The sequence below is a fragment of the Manis pentadactyla genome, chromosome 4, assembly GCF_030020395.1.
Source record: "Manis pentadactyla isolate mManPen7 chromosome 4, mManPen7.hap1, whole genome shotgun sequence".
NCBI lineage: Eukaryota > Metazoa > Chordata > Mammalia > Pholidota > Manidae > Manis > Manis pentadactyla.
The window spans coordinates 6,864,816-6,878,920 of record NC_080022.1 but is presented as its reverse complement, the minus strand read 5'-3'; the positions used below and the strand labels follow the sequence as shown (position 1 = coordinate 6,878,920).

The 14,105-nt window shown below is 54.6% G+C and overlaps 1 protein-coding gene across 9 annotated transcripts in view; it reads right to left on the bottom strand.

The window, feature by feature from the left end:
• Positions 1-2,785, bottom strand: part of PIK3CD (phosphatidylinositol-4,5-bisphosphate 3-kinase catalytic subunit delta) — a 70,904-nt gene extending 68,119 nt beyond the window's left edge. For 7 of the 9 annotated variants that reach the window (XR_005032619.2, XR_005032620.2, XM_036925249.2 and 4 more), the window contains exon 1: positions 2,630-2,785. The gene's annotated coding sequence lies outside the window, so the exon portion shown is untranslated. Of the gene's footprint in view, positions 1-1,047; positions 1,066-2,629 lie in introns of those variants that run through there. The other 2 variants (XM_036925253.2, XM_057499691.1) reach the window with 2 other exon arrangements.
• Positions 2,786-14,105: the final 11,320 nt, after the last annotated feature.

The window sequence follows — 14,105 nt, the reverse complement described above, 5'->3', positions numbered from 1 at the left end:
AATCAGTTAAACTATTTTCAGTGGTCTCACTGGACTCCCAATATGTGCCAACCAAGGCTGATGCTTTAGGAAACTAGGTAGTGAAATATCCAAGCTATCAGCATGTGAGTTGCTTCTAACGCTTTCAGAAGGTGCTACAAGAGAAACTTCAGCTCAATTCTGCTCAAGGTCCAGGGAAAAGCAGGGCAAATATTTAATTCTGCTAAGTGAAGTTCTTTTTTCCCATAGCCAGTGTCAACCAGGCATCAGATAATCATGCATTTGCCACACAGCAGCGGCCGCATCTTGTTTATAACACTAAGGTTGGCACACAGAGCAGCCTAGGACCTCAGCTAATAGAGTGGGGATATCTGGGAAGAGCCATAGGTATGAATAACCCTTAACCTCTGGTCTCTCTAAAGCCTCCCATTGTGAAGTGGCATGCAGACAGGCAGGGGTAGCATCCCAAGAGAAATTAGAGAAAAAGCCTTCCTTCTACCCCAGGACAAATGATGGTTTCCTCTTCTCAGCCCTAGGCTGAAAGAAGAAACTAGCCACCATGCTTGTTGCTAAGCAACCCCAGCCCTGTCTAAGGCTTAATATTCAATTGGATAGGATATTATAGCATTGGTTATTGGTAAATGACTTAATCCAGAATAAAATCAACAGGCAACCAACTAGGGTTTTATGAGGACTAAGGCCCTAGGAAGCCCTAAAACCTGGCAAATTGGGACTTGTGATGTCTTACTCTCTGGATGATTCTTAGGCCCAGGTACCAGCCCAAGTACAGGGCAGCTGCATCCCCTCCTAGAGGGTCCCAACCCCAAGACCCTCTCAAGGGCAGGCCTGAAAGACCCTTGACAAAGGTTCCCTTCCCAGAACCTGGGGCAGCCTCGGTTGCCACCAAGGAGCAGGGAGGGTATTGGGCAAAGCAAACCCTGTGTATAGCTCGCTCGTACGTCTCATTCACTCGCCCATCTAGAAGATCACGGTCTGTGCTAAGTAGGGCGCTTCCCTTTTCTGCTCTATAGATCAAGGATGGGAGGAGAGCTTAAATTTACCGCTTACCTCGCAACTGAGGGAGATCCTGAGGAGCCACCTTAGAGGAGACTTAGCAGAAATAGAGGGGGTGGGTGGCATCTGGGGATGGCAGCTCTGAGAATGGCGCCCTGGACGCAATCATTTGACAGGTCCTGGATTGCCCTATATGTGGCAGAGGGAGAGGTATTTGGGGTGGACTTTGTGATATGAAGATTAAGCAAGGGCAAATGGAATGGAGAGATCTGGAGTTAAGCAAGGGGGTGTGTGCTGGGCAGGACAGCATGGGACGGCCTAGTGTGCACACTACTGGCTTTGAAGCTATTAATATCAGGCTGTGTGTCTGGCCCTCTTTTCTGATAACCTTCCCACACACAGTCATGAGAACAGACATTTGGCATATAAACTTGATCTCTAGCTGTAGTCAAGTGGGCCAGAGGGAGGCCCTGATCCAAGACAGAACAAGTCACCTCCTTCCCAGGGATGGGTACCTGGAAATAGTTCTCATTGGCTGAAGGGATCCAGGACACATCCACATGAGGGGTGTCATGTAGGTGGACAAATGGGGACGCGTAAGAAGGGCTGAGAAACTGCCCAGGGGCTGCCTGGTTCCAGTGCCCCAAAGCGGGGCTGCATCTGTGTTTTCAAGACAGCACCCTGTACCCTCACTATAAAATCCCCTGTCCTGCTTGAGCTAACGGGGGCTGTTTCTGATCCCTGGAACCACTCAAATGCTGGGACGGCAACCTTTACTAGGGTGGGGGGCTCTGGCTCGAGATCAAGGTGAGCAGTAATCAAGGGAGCAAACCCAGCTAGCTCCCTACTTGGTCTTCCCCCAAGCCCCCGCTCCCCTAACCTGCCCTCCATGCTGCACCATGAGCTGTGACTTGCAGCTCCACAAGAGCCAGGCTGTCTCTGACTCTGGGCCTTTGCTCATGCTGTTCCCCTTTGTCTGGAGTTCCCTTCCTGACTCTTTCTTCTGACCCGCACCACTTTAGTTGCCTGGCTATTCAGCACAGATAATACCTGCTTGGCCCCCATGTCTAGAGGGGCTTTACTCCAGGCTGTGCCATCCCCCACTGCAGCGTTGTGACTGCCCGTGGGCTCGGGTGCAGCCTGGGCGCAGGGACTCTGCACAGATGCAGGCTAGCATCCTGGCCATGAGCTCTGGGTCGAGTGCCCAGGGAGTCTTACATGTGAGTCTGTAGAAATGCCAAATGAATGAATGAAAGACACAGTCGTGGCTGGACAAATCAGCCTTTGCCCAGGGGAAGGGTCAGGGATCTGTAGTCAAGGGAGAGTGAAGGACAAAGGTCCTGGTCCCAGCCAGTGTGGGAACAGCTCCATTTCCTTCCAGCAGGAGCCTGACACCCAGTGACCCTGGAACCAGATGCTCAAAGCTTCAGGGAGGCTGGACCCAATTTTCCCAGCAGCATCTTGACCCCTCAGATCACTAGAGATGTGGGTTCAGCCCGGATGCCTCCATCCCTAGGTCCCACCGCAAGCCCAGGAAAAATTGCCGTTTCCAGATTGAGGATGGGCACAACCCCCCCGCTCCCATCACGCAGCCTCCCGGCCTCCCGCAGCCGCCTCCCAGGGTTCCGCCACCAACCTGGCAGGTCCCGCTGGCGGCGGCAGCTGCTGGGCCGGAGGCCGCAGAGTCCCGAGCTGGGCAGCCGGACAGCAGAGCACATCCAGCACACCCCTCCTCTCAGCTTCATGGTGCTCCCCAGGTTTCTTTCCTCGGCACCTCCAGCTCCCCACCCCCCTTCCCCCCAGCTCGCGCTGATGAAAGAGCCGTGGTGCAAAATTCGCTGGGGAGAAAAACAGGAAGTGGAAGCCCGAGAGCGAGCCTGCAGCAGCGCTACCCAGGCACATGTGGCGGCCCCCTTCCACCCGCAGCCGCGCAGGAAAGTCGGGGGGTGGCAGCCCCAGCCCGGGCTGCATGGGGCAGGGAGGGCAGAGCCCTGCAAGGACCCTTGGCCTCCAGGGCTTATTTTCAGATCACACATCACACCTGCATCCTGCATTTTACATCTCTCACCTTCTCATAACTCCTCAAGATGAGTACAATTAACCCCATTTTACAGATGAGCAAATAGACTCAGAGAAGTCAAGTGACTTGGCCAGGGCCACACAGCTTTTCTCAAGGCTGGGTTATGGCTCCTTGGTTCTTTCTCAGGCTTTGATTTCTATTTGTGGGGTGTTTTTGTTCTGGGCCTGTGCACGCACAGTGGGTGGGGGGAGGCAGGAGGGGGAGAGCTATTTCTGGCTCCTTCATCTCAGTGCCTCGAAGCTGGTAGTAAGAAAGGGGAGCAGGGCCAGCTGCTGAGAGCCCATCGCTTGAGGTTCTGGTTCCTGGAATGTGTGATCTAGAAGGACCAAGTGCCCTGGTCCTTTGTTGGACAAGAGTAGGGGCAACCAGGGACAGGAAGTAGGCCAACCGACAGAGCAGAGGGTGGGCACCAACCTCCACGACACCATCAGGTATCTATGACCTCAGCCGGCTGGCAGCCCAGCAGACCCGGAACTTCAGGTGAGCTCAGAGCCCACTTTCCCTCCCAGGCCTGGACTCGGGGTAGCCCCAGGCCTATTGCTTTGAGCCTGAGAGGCATTGCCAGGATGAGACCCCAAGGAGCAGAGGTGGCCTGACTGGAGTGAGGTGACAGGGTGGGGAGTTCTCTCCAAGTCCCCAGTGGGCCCCAGTTGTCCCCTGGCCCAGGGACAGGAAGCTGGGCTCACCCTGATTGCCCCTCACTGGGACAGACCCCAGCAGGCAAATGGGGCTCCTGGGGACCCTCCCCACAATTCCCCAAAGCCTTTCCCAGTCCAGGGCTCCCAGAGATCTGCGACTTGGTGCACAGGGGCTTGCCCTGTGCCTCGGCACACTTCGCCACCCACGTCTACTTCCTGACTACCACCTCTTTATGCCTGGGCGTCCCCCAGCATTCCACAGGGCTCTCAAATCCAGTTCTCCAGGCCTGCCAGTCCTGGCTGCCCTCTGCGGAAGACCCTGCTGCCCAAAGACCTGGAGGCTGAAACCACGGTGCCCACTGCACACCACCGTGCCCTCTTCCTGCCCCCAGAGGCACTGTTCCCAGACACCTCTGGGCACTGTCAGACCACAGCAGAAGCCAGTACGGACAGGACAGGAGGCACCCGCCGCCTCAGGGGTTCCAGGGCTGCTCTCCAGGTAGTGGGGCCCCACCCTGCCCCACCAGCAGTCTCTGTTCCCTCTCCGGGTGGGCTGCTGGCTGCAGGACTGGGAACAGGAGGCCCTCAGCCTGCAGCATCCCTTTGGGTAGCGCCTCAACTCTGGGTGGTGTCCAGGGACCAGTGGGGGGCCTGGCCTCCTTTCCTTTGTGGAGGAGGCTCAGCCTCTGGTTCCCAGTCACTCCCATGTAACAGGAAACTATAAAAATGAATTAATATATGTAGTAAAGTGCTTAGAACAATGCCTGACCCTTTGTGAGAGCTCAGTATATGTGTTTATTGGCATTATCCAATTTAACCCTTACAACCACCGTATGAGGTCAGGATTAGACTCCTTTTTTACAGGTAAGAAACCGGAGGCAGAGAGAGGCAAAGCCACACGCCTAAGTTTACCCGGCATTAAGTGGCTGAACAGGGATTTGAATTTAAGTCTGTTGGCAGCACGTGCTCTCAGCCACCGGGCGTTAGGATTTCCAGGCCCCTCAGGTTTGGGGGCCAGCTTTGGATGTACAAACACATACACCCCTGGAGGGCTGGGGGCCTGCAAGTCTGCACCCCGACAGAGGGGCTAGTGCCGGCGCAGCCTTGGAGCGGCCCAGGCCCACGCTGGGCGACCGCTCCCCCAATCGCGGGTCCTGGGGGTGTGGCTCCAGGGAAGCACGGCGCCGCCTGCTGGCGAAGCTGGGAAAACGCCGCCACTGTCCCGGCCGCGCAGCACTGCGCTCAGCGGGCGCTCCCTGCCGCCGGTTTGGCCAAGGTGTGTCGTGATTCCGCCAAGCTAGTGATACGTAGAACTCGGAAATCACTCTTTCCTGCTCAGCTTCCTCCTGGGACGGGGAAACGAGCACAAACGCTCGTGTTGCTGTGCTTCGGCTGCTGGTGGTTTGGGGCGGGTATTGAGGCAGCAAGCTCATTTTGTGGGAAATATACTGTATGTTCACCGGAACTTTCTATTTCTGTCTCAGTACCCACACTCAAGAGGAGGATTATTCCAGAGCCGCTTTCCCCCGCTTGGCTTGGTGCTGGGCAGCTCAGCCCGGCCATTGCTCCTTCCCCTGGGCCTCTGGGGACTCTGCTCAGCGGTGGCCCCAGGCTGCACCCCGCTCTGCGCTTTCCGCCCCAGCCCCGCAGCCCCGGGGCAGTCCCCTCTAGCGGAACCAGCCCGGTCCTGCGCTTCCTTCCTGCTTCAGTGAAAGCTGTCCCTCTTCTACCCGCCCGCCACCCCCAGCCCCCAGGGCCAAAGCCGAAACTCACCTCGAGTTCCGTTGTCTCCCTTCCTCAGCCACATGCAGGTGTCCCCAAGCCTCCCTGTCTATGCGGCTGTCAAGGGCAGGGGGGCTACAGGTCTCACTCATTCATGAACATGGTGTTATGTCCACCAGACAGGATCCTAAGCGCTGAAGATACGGGTGCCCGGCTGAACCTCAGCCTCTGCCCATGCTAGTGGGGGGGGGGGGCGTTGACACAGAAACGGGGAAGAAACAGGTTCCTCGTCCTACCTTGCGTGGGGGCAAGTGCTACGGAGAAGACCAGGCGCCCTCCTCCTCGGCTTGGGCGTCACGCCCCGCGTCCGGCAGCTGTGCCCTCACCCCGCACGTTCCCTGGGCCCTGGACCCGTGCGAGGGCTCCACCCCACCCCCTGATAGGCCCTCCAGGCCGCCCTTCTGCGGGGATTCCCTCCTCACCTGGCCGCGAGGAACGCCCACACCTGGCCCCCCAGGACAGCTGCTGCATGGCCGGCCGCCTCCCTCCCGTGCCTTTCGATTGAGTCGTTAAGGAAGGAAAGGGGAAGAGGGAGAGAAGGCAGCCCCTTAACTTGATATTTTGAAAAATTCCAAACCCTCTGAGGGTTGTACGAGTAAATGCCTTACCCCCTAGGGATGTCTTCAGATGGGGGAACACAGCTTGGTGGGACCCGTGAAGGAGAAAGGGACAGGGCGGCGAAGCAGAGCAGGGCAGCTGCTGGCTGGGGTCCCTGGGCGGGACCAGGTGCGCGCTGGAGGCGCTGGCCCCGGGCGGGCGTGGGCACAGTGCCGCTGCAGGGACAGGCACGTGGGTCTCTGTGGCCTTCTCTCCTGACCTTTACCCGCTGTTAATTAGGAAGGAAGCTCATCGGCTGAGAGGCAGGCGAGGGGAGGAGGTGTGAGAATGGGAGAGGGGCCCGGAGGTGGAAAGTTTCCCCAGGAGCCGAGGAGAGGGCCTCTGGCCACAGAAGCCCCAGGAGGTTCTGTGGTCACGGCTAAACTGAGACCCGCTGTTGCTCCTGTTTTTCTCCAAACTTTAGGCTTTGATCAGAGTGGGTCCGACCCGCCAGCTTCTCCTCCTGCCCCTCAGCGGTGCTCCTGTCCCCTGCCTGTCCTCCTGGTGGAGCAGGTGTTGGCTCTGAGCGCCCAGTCCAGTTCCCTGTCCCCTGAATGGCACCAGCAGAGCTGAAGGCTCCCTGGTCTTCAGGGTCAGGACCTCAAGGCCTGAGGCTGGGCCTCCGGAGGCCTCCTCCTTCGGCTCTGAGAGGCGCAGGGAGGAGGGGGTGAAGGGAGGCTTTTTCCGGGCTCAACCAGGCCACCTCCCACCTTCCTCTGACAGGGGCCTCTCCGGCTAAGCTGGTTGGAGTTGATTTCTTCCACTTTATCACCCTGAACATCTCGGCTGAACCTCCTGACTCCAGCCTCTTCCCTCTAATCCATCTGCCCTCTAGTCCCTGCCAGATCCTGTTGTAAGAGCTCATTGTTCTATGGGTGTTAGCTAGGCAAGAACACTTCTGGAAAGTTCTGGGATCTTGAGTGGGAATGACCCTAACCAGCACTTACCGAGCACAGGTGCTGATCCGAGTGTTCTTCCCGTGGTCAGCCCGTTCAGTTCTGACAGGGGGCCTTCATGACGATGCCCACCGCACAGGTGCCGTGGAGGGCACATGGCTCTGAGGTGACGTGCTGTGGCTCGACGAGGAATCTGAAGCCAGACCCCCTGGGCCTGACTTGGCCAAGAAACCAAAGGGGTCCAGGTGGCTGGATGGCAGCAAAGGATGGGTGGCGGCAGGACTGACTACCAAACGTGCAGGGTTCCGTGCAAAATGAAAATGCGGGTCCTTGCTAAGAAACTCTGAGGAATTTCAAGATGACGTTTCAAGCAGGGCGTTAAACCAAGTGTGGGACCTCTTTGGCCAAGCAGGTCCCACGCCTGTGACACCAGGCCTGGTGGTGAAGGGAGACAGGGAGTACAGGGGTTGAGAGCCTCATAAGGGTGGTCCAGGGCAGGTTGCAGTAGGTGGTGGTATTCGTGCTGCGGCCTTTGCACAGGGGTCACGCCTTTCTCAACCTTCCAGGCCCGAGTGCAGGGGCTCCTTGTTGAGAGGGGAGACATCCTCTGGGTCCTGAGATGGCTGGGCTGTAGTGGGGGCAGGAACAGCAGCCTCGTGATGGAGAGAGGCCAGGAGACAGCATTAGGTCTTTCCTTTTTTGACGTGATTCCTCCTTCCTACAAATCCCTTTCTCTGAACTCAAAATCCCAGTACCCAGAGGGGTTCTTGTATCAGAACTAGCTACTTCCCTTCTCCCCCGTAGCCACTGGGGCAGGGAATTGGACCTCACCCCAAGGCACAGGCTGGAGACATTTCAAACCTGCAAGATGTGTGTTCTGAGTGTTACTCCCACACACAGGACTTCCTAGGACCCATCCTCCATTTAGCTGAGCCCGTAGCTGAGAGCACCTTGCATGCGTGGCCCACGTTAGTGAAGCATAAGTACTTATCAGCAGGGGGTTGCTTAAAAAAAGTTACGAGGAAAAAACTGTGCCATCATCAGAAATCATGTAGAAGAATATTTAATGATGAGGAAAAATGCTCAGGATGTGGGACATAACAGAGAAGCGGCCTTAAAAACAATACCAGCATGCCCATAATGATCCCCGTTTTGTTAAACAATTGTAACTTTTTTCATTCATTCTCTCACTCATTCATTCATTCAATAAACTTCTATAATAAGATGAGCCTCCTGAGTGTCAAGCCTCGAGGTGCAGACATGGGGGATGGAGACAGGCCCACCCTGCCCTCCAGATGGCCCACGGGAACAAGGGTGCCAGACAGAAGGGCCTGGTGCTGCGGGAAGGTAAGGCTTCTTGGAGGAAGTGGCATTCAAACTCAAAGCTGAAGGAGAGCTAGCTGGGCAGGGTGGTGAGGGAGGCCCAGAGGTGGCAGAGAGCTCACCAGTTTGGGAACCGGCCAGGCAGACCCCAGGCAGTGGTCAGGGCTAAATTAGGGCCCTGACCAGACCAGATGGTCACCAGAACGGGAGCCATCCAAAGGCCTAGTCCCATTGGGCTTCTGTCCCTGATTTACAGTCTTACAAAGGAAATACAAATGGGTAGGAATAATGAGGGTGGTCAGGGAAAAGCCCCTTGGAGGAGGTGACATTTGAGCTGCTAGGAGGGGCTCCTGTCCATGTAAACAATTTCGAGGAATCCACAATCAGCGCACCAACACCATCCTTGGAACCCAATCTCACGGGACCCTACAGGTGAAATGCCACACTGGTCAGCGGAGCCACCCGTTTACCAGGCCCCCTCCTGGGGTGGCCACATAGGCACGAGGACCATAACTCTTCAAGGCATCTGGCAGCTTAAGGGGTCCCACCTAAATGGCCCTTCTGGCCCCTGTTAGTCCCAGACACCAAGAAGATGCCCTTTGAACAAGGGGATCTCAAGTTTGGGGGGCCCCAGAGGCATGGGGGTGGCAGTCCACACACCTCCTTTGCCTGGGTCCAAGGGTAGGACTGAGCTGGAGGGAGGGAGGTGTGGATAAAGTGAAGGTTCCTATGCCCAGGATTCCCACCTGGCCCTGGTCATCTAGCTCACTGCACACGTGGGCTGTGCGTCGTTACTGACTCTACATAAAGAGCCCTGCCCAGTGCTCTGGGCGACACGGTGGCACGGCTGCAAGGCTGCAGGAGAGCAGAGACGAGACTGGAGTGGTGGCAGCGCGGAGGACAGAGACTGAGATGGCTGGGGGGCCGAGAGGCCCAGAGGCAGAGACTGGCTTGCTGCCTGCAGACTCGCTCTGAGTGGACGGGATTCTAGTGATTGACCTGCCACCTGGAAATAAAGTTGGGTATAAACTCTTTATAAAATGTTCTAATGTCATTTCTTTGGTTACATTGAATCCATAGTGAACTTGCCCATTGGCAAGACAGCCGGTAAGCCAGGGAGAGAGGGACAGAGGGAGAGAGAGGGGGCAGGGCCAAGCGGGACCAGCCTGCAGGCTTTGGGTGGGACTTGGCGTGACGCTCAGACCTCTCTCCCAGAGCCAAGTGCAGGGCCCGCGCAGCACAGTCAGGAGCAGCAGAGGCACCAAAGCCCGTGGCCACGGTGGTCCTGGGGTCCTCTGTGCAGTGGACACCAGCCAGGTTCCAGCTTGGAGCCCCTGGGCCGCCTCAGTGCAGAGGGAGGGAGGAGCCCCTCTCTCGGCTCCTGTGAGTTAGCTGCGCAGTCCCCTCCCCAGACCTCTCCCTGGTTGCGGGCATGTCTGAAGGGGCCACTCGGCTCTCCACTTCATTGTTGCCAACCCTGAAAATGACCTATTATGGGGACACCAACGCCCCTCACTTCAGGAAACCCGGAGACCTTGGGTGTGGTGCCCAAGCTCACCCAGATGAAAAGGGGGCAGAGACGGGATTTGAACCCAAATCTGTCTGACAGCACAAAGTAAACATCAACCGACTTGCTCCTGGGGCCCCTCGTACACCTGGCACTGCACGGGCCCCTGACCCACTGCCGGGCGTCAGAACTTCACCCTGGCCAGAGGGCATGAAGATTCACCCTCCCTCATCCCAGCCTTTGGGGCCTAATGGGTTTCAGAGTTTGGAGCATTCAGATGATAGAAAGCTACCAGGCCCACGCCCCGTGTCACAGCTGCCTAGGGGACCAGGGACACCTTGCCCGTCCTGGTAATCAAATTCAGGGGCACGGGTCTGGGGGAGGGGGGAGGGGATGGAGAACGTAGCGTCAGGTCTGTACAGGTCAGAGATTTTGCCAAGTGAGTCTGTGCTAAATTTAAACACTTTGTTTTCAGAGCTTTGGGGGCTTCAGAATTGACAATAAGGGATTGTGACTCTATATGTCCCCATTTATAGACGACAAAACGGAGGCACAAGAGGATGAAACAGAGGGTCTGAGCATGAGTGGGAAGTGGCTGAGCTGGGATTTGAATCAGGTCGTGCTGTCAGCTTCAGTGGCCCCCCCAACCCGTCCCTCCCTCCCCATTGTAGTGACTACGTATAAAAAACAAAAAATACGAAACAGGTGTCACAGACAGAGCGCCTTTACACCATTCCCTCACTGACCCTCCCAGTTGCCAGACCTTTCCAGGAGGAAGCTCAGTCTCAGCAGAGGAATAATTTATGCGAGGGGAGTAGGTCCCTCGCCAGCCGGTAGAGGCGGAATCCCATCCGGTTCTGCCCACGTTCTTTCCACCCGGTGGCTAGATTTCCCCCCAACCTCCCCGCCTGTGTTCTGGATGTGCGTATGCAAGTCACACAAGCACAAGCACTTGTGAACGTGTGTGCCGTTCGGAAGGCCCCACGAGGCCCCTGCCGGCTGGTGCTCCCCCAGATCATCGCTAACAGTCGGCTCTGAGTTCCTCCCTGGCAGGATGGGTTACATAATGGTGGGGCCTGATGCAGAATGAAACCGAGGGGCCCCTTGTTAAAAAATTACTAAGAATTTCAAGATGGTGACAGCTGAGCATTGTACGCAGTGGGGCACAGGGCCTTTCTGAGCTCGGGGTCCCTGCTGCTGCGTGGCTCTCACACCCACGAAGCCAGCCCTGCTTCTTGGTTTGCCTCTTCAGTTCGCTCAGAAATACCTGCAGGTCTTTAGATACAAGAAGACAGCCCACGATGCGTGTCACTCTGCGACTCGCTTTTGCCTTTTTCGTTTATGAGGATAACAAGGACCGCTGTGTCCCTGGCCCTGCATGGGCTTAGCCCACGGTGCTGCAGGGTAAACGGCCGTTGTCCCCATGCACAGAGACGAGCGGTGGCTGGTGCAAGGCTGGATGGAGGATTAGAAGGCAGGCTGTTTGGTTCGGCGTTTGCCCACCTAACCTCGGCCTGGTTGTCCCTGATACACGGGCCGTAGGGGGCGGGCCGGTTTCCAGGTCCGCGAGCACAGGGCTCTCTCCTTCCTTTTAGTGGCTGCCTGATGCTCCCCTGGTAGAGATGTGCCATATTTATTTATCAGTCCCCTGACTCTGGGCACGCAGGTTGCTTCCAATTTCTTGAGATCATAAACAACCTCGCAGTGGCCCATGGCCCCTACCTCTGCCCGTTTCTGGAGAAAGAATGTTTCTACCTGGTGAGCTGGAAGCTTGTAATTCAGGCCGAGCCCTGGTCTGCGGACATGTAAAATCCTCAGAGGAAAGCGACGCCGATTTGGGGCAGGGATAGTTGGCGGGGGGTAGTTTCAGTTGGCGCAGCCTTGCTGGGGATAAGATGGAGGGCTCGGTGTGCGGACTGTCTGGGCAGGCGAGCTCCGGGGCCCTCAGGAGCCAGGGGGGCACTGGGGCTGGGGGCGGGCGCGTGCGGCGTGACGAGCCCGCAGGAGCTCTGGACTGGATTCTGAGTGGACCTCGGTGCCCCCCCAAGCTCACCCTGGGTGGCCCCAACGTGGGCACCACTGTCCGTCCACAGCCAGAGACAGACCCCAATGAGAAAGAAAACCGCTCACCGCACGGGGAAGTGGACCCCCAGGCAGGGTCTCCGTGCAGAGCCCGGGCGGATCTCTGGCTTAGCGTCCTGCAGCCGCTGGAACAAGGAATCTCAAGCAGTTATGGGTGGCTCAAAACCACACACATTCATCCTTGTATAGCTCTGCAGGTCAGATGGCGACGCGCGTCACCTGGGCTGAAATCAAGGTGTGGGCAGGGCCGGTTCCTTCCAGACGCTCCAGGGGCGAGCGGGTCCCTTGCCCTTTTCAGCTTCTCGGGGCGCCCGCGTTCCTGGGCTCACGGCCTCCTCTTCCATCTTCAGAGCTCTCCCAAACCTCTCCTGGACGCTCACGCGTTCCAGGAATCAGGATGCAGACTCCTGCGGGGCCGTCATTCTGCCTGCCACCATCTCCCTTCAAGTTTTAATCTCACCCAAATGGAAAGCTGGAGCCACTCCCCTGAGACACTGAGTTTTCTTAAAAATCCTTCTTTCTTTAAAAAAAAATAATCAACGTATGTAGTGCAAACTGCTTCCATTTAGAGCATCCCATTGGCTGAGTTTTGACAGTGTATCACTTTTGAAACCTCATCAGAATAAAGAACATTCCCATCACCCCAAAAGATTCCTTGGTCTCTTTGTATCTATCCTTCCCTCTGCCCCAATCCCAGGCAACCGCTGATCTGTTTTGTTTTTTTTTAATCACTCTAGATAAGTTCACATTTTCTGGAATCTTACCAAAATGGAATCATATTGTAGTACTTCTGGCTTTTTTCACTTAACAGAATGATTTTGAGAGATGCATCCATGTGGTATGTAGTGTTCCATTTTTTGGATATATCACATTTTAAAAATCATTCACCAAGTGATGGACATTTGAATTACTCCCAGTTTTTGGTATTGTGAATAAAGCTGCTATGAATTTCCTGTACAAGTCTGTGTGGACATACATTTTCAATTCTCTTGGGAATATCCCTAGGAATACAATTGCTGGATCACATGATAACTCTTTGTTTAACATTTTGAAATGTATGAGGGTTCCAATTTCTCCAAATTCCTATCAACCCTGTTACTGTCTGTCTTTTTTTATTATGATCATCCTAGTGGGTGTGGCATGAGATCTCACTGTGGCTTTGATTTGTGTTTCCCTAATTAGATGGGGAGTGAATGCTAAAGGGCACAGGGTTTCTTTCTGTGTGATGAGAAAGTTCTGGAGTTAGATAGCGATGATGCTTATACAATGCTGTGAATAGACTGAAAAATCACTGGACTGTACACTTTAAGAGGATAAACTTTATGGTATGGTGATTACATCTCAATAAAATTATTACTAAAAATAGAAGGATAGTATATATAGTATGTGCAATAGACATTCATAAACATTCAGTGACCCAGAAGGTTTTTTGAATGATGAAATATAGCCTGATTGTAAGAAACAGTAATGCCCTTAAAATGAGACAGAGAAGCCCATGGTCCCTTCATTCCCTAGCCCAATTTGTATATATTCTGGTTCTCTGAACCTGATTATAAAGGAAGGGTCTCACTCGGGTAGCATTTGGGCTAATGGTGTGATTCTCAGCCTTGTACTTACATTAGGATAACCTAGGGAACATGCAGTTCCTTAAAATTTTTAAATCTTTTTCATTGAAGTACAGTTGATACACAGTATTATATTGGTTTCAGATGTACAACAGAGTGATTCAGTAATTATAGACATTAGTAAATGCTCACCAGTTATCTCATTACTATACCAAGACATTATGATATTATTGGTTCTATTCTCTATGCTGTACTTCCTTTCCTGTGGCTAATTTATTTCATAACTTGAGGTTTGTACCTCTTCATCCCCTTCACTTATTTCACGCATTGCCCCACCTCCCTCCCCTGTGGTAACCAATAATCTGCTGTCAGAATGAATGCGTCTATTTCTTGTTTATCTGTTTGTTTTGGTTTTTAGAGTCCACATACAAGTGAAATCCTATGGTATTTGTCTTTCTCTGTCTTATTTCAGCATGATACCCTCTAGGACCCTCCATGTTACTGCAAAGGGCAAGGTTTCCTTCTTTTTTAATGGCTGAGTGGGAACTTTTAATTCTTTTAATTTTATATTGAAATACATTTAATCTGCTATTGTTGCCATAACAAAATACCACACCGACTGGTGGCTTAAACAACAGACAC